The following is a 6360-nucleotide window of genomic DNA, read 5'->3' on the forward strand; positions in this document are numbered from 1 at the left end:
CAGCCCATGGGCTCACTTCTCCTAAAGAGAGACTGTGTGAACTGTACTTTTATAATCTAAAAGCAAATTAACGATGAATTACAAAAGCATTATTTTCTATAAAACTCCCTTCTCTCATCTCCATCTCGGCGGGATGCCCAAATCTGAACGAAAACGGATGATGATTTCCCGCCTGCCTTCTCAGCAATGATCAGATAGTAGTCATGATTCGGAGATGCCTGTGTTGGACTGGGGTGTACAAAGTTAAAAATCACACAACACCAAGTTATACTCCAACAGGTTTAATTGAAAGCAGTAGCTTTCGGAGCGCTGCTCCTTCATGGCAACCACGTGATGAAGGGGCTTCGCTTTGAAAGTTAGTGCTTCCAATTAAACCTGTTGGACTACAACCTGGTGTTGTGTGATTTTTAACAATGATCATATAGTTACAGCTGGTGGGAACGCCAAGGGAGATAATTAGGAGAGAGGGTCTTTAATCCGGAATACTCCACTACCTTCGTAGATGATGTACAAATTTCATTGCAATACGTATTCTTTTCACTGCCGCTGAATGGGAATAACTCCCCGGCTATGCATTACTCACTGATGTTTAACATGCTCGCTTTCAATCTCGGAATAAAAAAGACTCTGTGTCGAAAAATTGACTCACTGGTGAGTCAATGTTTTTGAAGATGCAAATTAGGAAAGGGAGTAAGGTATGATCGTTTGGAATATATTTTTGTAATGGCAAAAACAAATCACATCGTTTGGAATATATTTTTGTAATGGCAAAAACAAATCACCGAATAAGAATTCACACATTCTCCTCTGGCATTTTGGCGGGCTTTTCAATTCGAAATAAAAGCGGCCGATCTCTTGGCGCCAAATCTTCTCTCGCACCTTCTGCACAGCAAGCCATGTTAACATCACGATAAACAATGAGGAGAGAGGGCTTTTGTTGGGGGAATTCCTAATTATGTAGTAAAATTACAAATCTCTAATATCATATTATAATAAATTCTGCGATCACCAAAGACCTCGGTCGCTGTATTTTCATTGTCGCTGACTGACTCCAAATCAATACTTTACTCAATCCCCATTTACTTGTTCCTTTCATAATAACAATACTAATGCAACCCATCGTTTCCTGCTCTCTCTGGATGGTTTAGTGGCTCTGAAAAGAGCCGTTGTGTTTCTCTCTCTCTCTCGGGGTGCATGTGCCGGGCCGGCCAGGCTCCGTTTAGGCGCGCTCCCCGCGGATCCGGCGGGCCAGCTGGATGTCTTTGGGCATGATGGTGACCCGCTTGGCGTGGATGGCGCACAGGTTGGTGTCCTCAAACAGCCCCACCAGGTAAGCCTCGCTGGCCTCTTGCAGGGCCATCACCGCCGAGCTCTGGAAGCGCAGGTCGGTCTTGAAGTCCTGAGCGATCTCTCGCACCAAGCTCTACAAGAGCAGTTTGCGGATCAGCAGCTCGGTGGATTTCTGGTAACGGCGGATCTCCCGCAGAGCCACCGTGCCGGGCCTGTAGCGATGAGGCTTCTTCACTCCGCCCGTGGCCGGAGCGCTCTTGCAGGCCGCTTTGGTCGCCAGCTGTTTGCGGGGAGCTTTCCCTCCAGTGGATTTGCGCGCTGTCTGCTTGGTCCTGGCCATTCTCTCCAACTCTCTGTAACACACACACAGGCTGCTGCTGTCAATGCTGAGGCTGCTGCGGTGCTGCCTGTTTTAGGGAATAGAGAGCCCGCCCTAGAGCTGGGATTGGATACAGCCCTGTCCCTCAGCCCACAGAGAAACAGCTCCGGAAGGCACAGAAAAGGCAGGAAAAGAATTGTTGGAATCTGATTGGGTAACGTGAAATGACAGTTGGTCAGTTTGAAAATTCCCGCCGAATTCACCCTCACAAAACTTGAGATTAAATTAACCATTAAAACGCAAAACATCACCCGTCTGCAACGAAGATAAAAAGTAATATTTTATAGTAATTATTTAAAACCGAGTTAGCTGTCAGCGCGGACAGGAGGCGGAATCATTGCCTGATCTGTCTGTAACAGGCAGGAGGAAAGGCGGGGTTTAAAACAGCCCAGGCAAACTGAACAACCGAACTTGTACCGGCCGTGAATCAATCTAAATAACCCCGCCGATTTAAGCATCTTAAAATCAGTGACACCGATAAAAAGACAGATCACTTTCGCTTTGGCCTTGCCTTTAGCCGGTTTGCTGAGGGGTTTGGGGGTTTTAGGGCCCTTGGCCTTTTTCACCTTCTTCACGGGAGTCCGTTTCTTTGGCGCTGTTTTGCTCACCACTTTCTTTGGCGGTGCCGTCTTCTTGCCACTCGCTTTCTTGGCTGGGGATTTCTTGACTGTCGCTTTCTTGGCCGGGGATTTCTTCGCTGTCGCCTTCTTGGCCGGTGATTTCTTCACGGCCGGTTTTTTGGCGGCCGCTGATGTTCCCGCCTTCTTTCCCGCTTTTGCCTTGACTGGATTCTTTGGGAGTTTGAAGGAGCCGGAGACGCCCTGGCCCTTGACCAGAACAAGGGAGCCGTTCGCCAGGCACCTCCTGATACTCATCTTGATCTGTGCCTTTCGCTTCTCTCGATCCCGCTTCTCTCCAGCCCCTTCTTTACAGCGGACAGAGAACCCCCTTTGCGATCCTTCATATCCCCGACAACCTTCAGAATCAGCTCTCCCAACCCGGGACCGGGTGTTTTTTTCCTGGGAGCCGCTGCCTTCTTCTTGGGAGCCTTGGCTTTGGTGGGAGCGGATGCTGGAGGAGCCGTTTCGGCGGCTGCACTGTCGCTCATGTTGAGAACTCTGCGCTGAATCTCTCTCTGGGTCAGTCTGAACTGGGTCAGCAATGAAGCTGCTGGGGGCGGCACTGAGCAACTTCAAGGCAGCGAGCGGACGGCGCAGGGACAACCCGCCGTCAGCTCCCTGCTCTTGCTGCCTCTCTGTGTTTCTCTAACGGCCTAAACTCTCCGATTGCTCTGAAATTCCGCATCTCCAGAGAGCCAGGCTCGATCGCTCCTCACCCTGACACTGGAAGGTTTACGGCCGAAAATTTTTCACTCGAATTGACGGCTCCGTTGTCGAGTTAAACGCACTTTGCTGCTGCACTGATCGCGGTTTCTGAGCTGAACGGTGACATTGTCGCTACTTTTAGACCGAAATCTTGAAACTTACAAATATATTGATTTGAATTCTATCTTTGGGGTTTAGAAGGGGAGCAGAGGGATAACCTGAATTGTAAATATTTTTGAGTTATGTAAGAGAGACTTGGAAATATCATAATATTCGCGGACACACAAACACAGTTACGTTAAACTCACCGTCCGCCCTTTTCCGACAGTCTCTCTGACACAATATTCACACTCACACAGTCACACGCCAGAAATATCACCAAATGTAAGTGTGGAAGGATAGAATTTCAGTCTTTGCTCCGGTATCCAGGGAGTTACTTGTAGTTTTTCTCCTCAGTAACTGTTATACTCTCATTAGCTCTATTGTTTACATCCTCAAAGATGGCCAGTCGGTTTGTCAAGCTTAGAAGACAGAAGTGTGCACTGGAACAGGCCCTTCATGTTCATGCTATCTCGAGCAGATCCTGAATACTGTTTTGTCAAATGCTTCACAATTGAAGCTTTCATTTTGATTTTTCTCTGCAGGCTGACTGGTCTATACTTCACAATTTTATACCTACCTCCCTTTTCCATTGGATTGCTTACACTAGCTCGCCCCCAATCTGTGTAAATTATTGCAGAGTTTATAGAATATTGGAACATGACCACCACCGCATCCAGGCAAAAGTGAGGAATGCAGATGCTGGAAACCAGAGTTTAGATCAGAGTAGTGCTGGAAAAGCAGAGCAGGTCAGGCAGCATCCGAGGAGCAGGAAAATCGATGTTTCGGACAAAAGCCCTTCACCAGGAATCACCACTGCATCCAGTACAACTCAGCCCATTACATTAAATACTCTGTGACGTAGATGATCAAGACCTGGTTTTCCCAACCTTCAATCCTACCCACTGTCCCAACATCATTTCTCAAATAATTCTGATTTGGTTCAGTTTTTCCCTCTCAGTAAACTCCCCATTACTACTGTGTTAGTTGTTGAACAGTTGAACATTTGTGAACAGAGAACAACATTATGTTAGAGATTTTTGAGACGTTTTTGTTCCCCATTTTAAACTCTGCTTTTTAATGTTGTAAGTGACAACATTACAACCTTTTTCTCCCTTTACACATTTATTTTTGCTTCAACAGTTATTTTTTCTTTCATGGCTTCTGCAACATTACTGTTTTCTTCATTTGCTCTTTGTTAGTCAAATCCCTTTTCCCTGCCATTGGCTGAATTTAGATCTGTTTGCAGCCTTCACATCTTTCACATCTTTCAAATTTCCCAAATTTTAAGCCTTTCCTTTGAACCAAAAATTATCTTGAATAGCCGTTTCAAGTTTCACAACATCCTTTCCATAGGAGAGAAACCAGAATTGCACATAATATTCCAAAAGTGGCATAACCAATGTTCTGTACACTCACAATGTATTCATACTCAAAGCTGTGACCAGTAAGGGAAAACACATAAATGCCTTTTTTACTATCCATCTAACTATAACTCTACTTTCAAGTAACAATGAATCTGCATTCCAACGTCTCTTAGTTCAGCAACACTCCACAGGACCTTAATATTAAGTGTGTAAGTCCTGCCCTGATTTGCCTTTGCAAATTGTTGCACCTCATATTGATTTAAATTGAACTCAATATGCCACTCCTGGGTCCAATCGCCCAACTGATAGAGGTCCTGCTGTATTCTGAGGTAGCCTTCTTTGCAGGCCACTACACCTCCAATTTTTGTGGAATCTGCAAACCTATTAACAATAGGTGCAACTTCACATCCAAATCATTCATAATAATGTGGAGGTGCTAGTGTTGGACCGAGGTGTGCAAAGTTAAAAATGACACAACACCAGGTTATAGTCCAACAGGTTTATTTGGAAGTACAAGCATTCAGAGCATCGACACCTGACGGAGGAGCAGCACTCTGAAAGCTTGTACTTCCAAATAAGCGCAACATCGAGGGCCAAAGGGCCTGTACTGCGCTGTATTCTTCTATGTTCTATGTTCTATGTTCTATCACTTGTCACAGGCCTCCAGTCTGAAAAGCATCCCTCCACCACCACCCTCTGTCTTCTACCTTCAAACAAGTTCTGTATCCAAATGGTGAGTTCTCCCTGCATTCCATGTGATCGAATCTTGCTAATCAATTTCCCATGGGGAAAGTACCTTGTCAAATGTCTTACTGAAGGCCATTTAGATCACATCCACTACTGTGCCTTCATCAGTCTTCTTCCTTACCAATTCAAAAAAACTTAGTTGAGTTAGTGATACATGACTTCCCACGCAGAAAGCCATGTTGACTACCCCTAAAATAATCCTGGCCTTTCAAAAAGATGTAAATCCTGTCTCTCAGAATCGTCTCAACTGTGTGCCTACTGTTGATGTTACGCTCACTGTTCAGTAGTTCCCTGGTTTTGCCTTACCACCATTCTTAAACAGTGGCACCACGTTGGCCAACCTCCAGTCTTTTTGCACCTCAACTGTGAGTATTGATGGTACAAATATCTCAGCAAGGGGCCCAACAATCACTTCCCTAGCTTATCACGTGTTCTATGATACACTTGATCAGGTGCTCGTGCTTTATATAACTTTTATGTTTAAAAACATCCAGCAGCACCTCCTCTGTATTATGAACATTTTTCAATATGTCACCATCTATATCCCACATTCTACATCTTCCATTTCCTTCTCCTCAGTAAGCACTTTTGCTTAGTATCTCCCACATTTCCTGTTGTTCCACACATAGGCTGCCCTGCTAATCTTTGCTGGGCCCTTTTGTCCTTCATGTATTCATAAAATCTGTTTAAATTCTCCTTTACAATATTTGCCAAAGATAACTTATGTCTCATTTTTGCCCTCCTGATTTCCATCTTAAGTTTTTCCCTATTGCCTTTATACTCTTTGAAGGATTCAGTCAACCTCTCCTGTATTTAACTAATATATGCTTCCTTCTCATTCGGACCAAAACCTCAACTTCTTTTCTCACCCAGCATTTCCTACACTTACCAGTCATGCCTTTCATTCTAACAGGAACATACTGTCTCTGGACCCTCGTTTCCTCATTGTTGAAGGCTTCCCATTTTCCAGCCATCCCTTTGCCTGTGAACATCTGACCTCAGTCAACTTTTGAAGGTTCTTGCATAATACTCACAAAATTGGCCTTCCTCCAAATTAGAAATGTAACATTGAGATCTGGTATATCCTTTTCAATAACAGTACTAAATAATGGTCACTGGCCCCAAAATGCTCCCCCACTGACATATAATTATA

The 6360-nt window shown here is 44.8% G+C and overlaps 2 pseudogenes; both read right to left on the minus strand.

The window, feature by feature from the left end:
* Positions 1–1154: 1154 nt before the first annotated feature.
* LOC122544566 lies at positions 1155–1645 on the minus strand (annotated as a pseudogene).
* A 329-nt stretch (positions 1646–1974) lies between these two features.
* On the minus strand, positions 1975–2972 carry LOC122544499 (annotated as a pseudogene).
* Between the last annotated feature and the right edge of the window lie 3388 nt (positions 2973–6360).

This window comes from Chiloscyllium plagiosum, chromosome 50, assembly GCF_004010195.1.
Source record: "Chiloscyllium plagiosum isolate BGI_BamShark_2017 chromosome 50, ASM401019v2, whole genome shotgun sequence".
NCBI lineage: Eukaryota > Metazoa > Chordata > Chondrichthyes > Orectolobiformes > Hemiscylliidae > Chiloscyllium > Chiloscyllium plagiosum.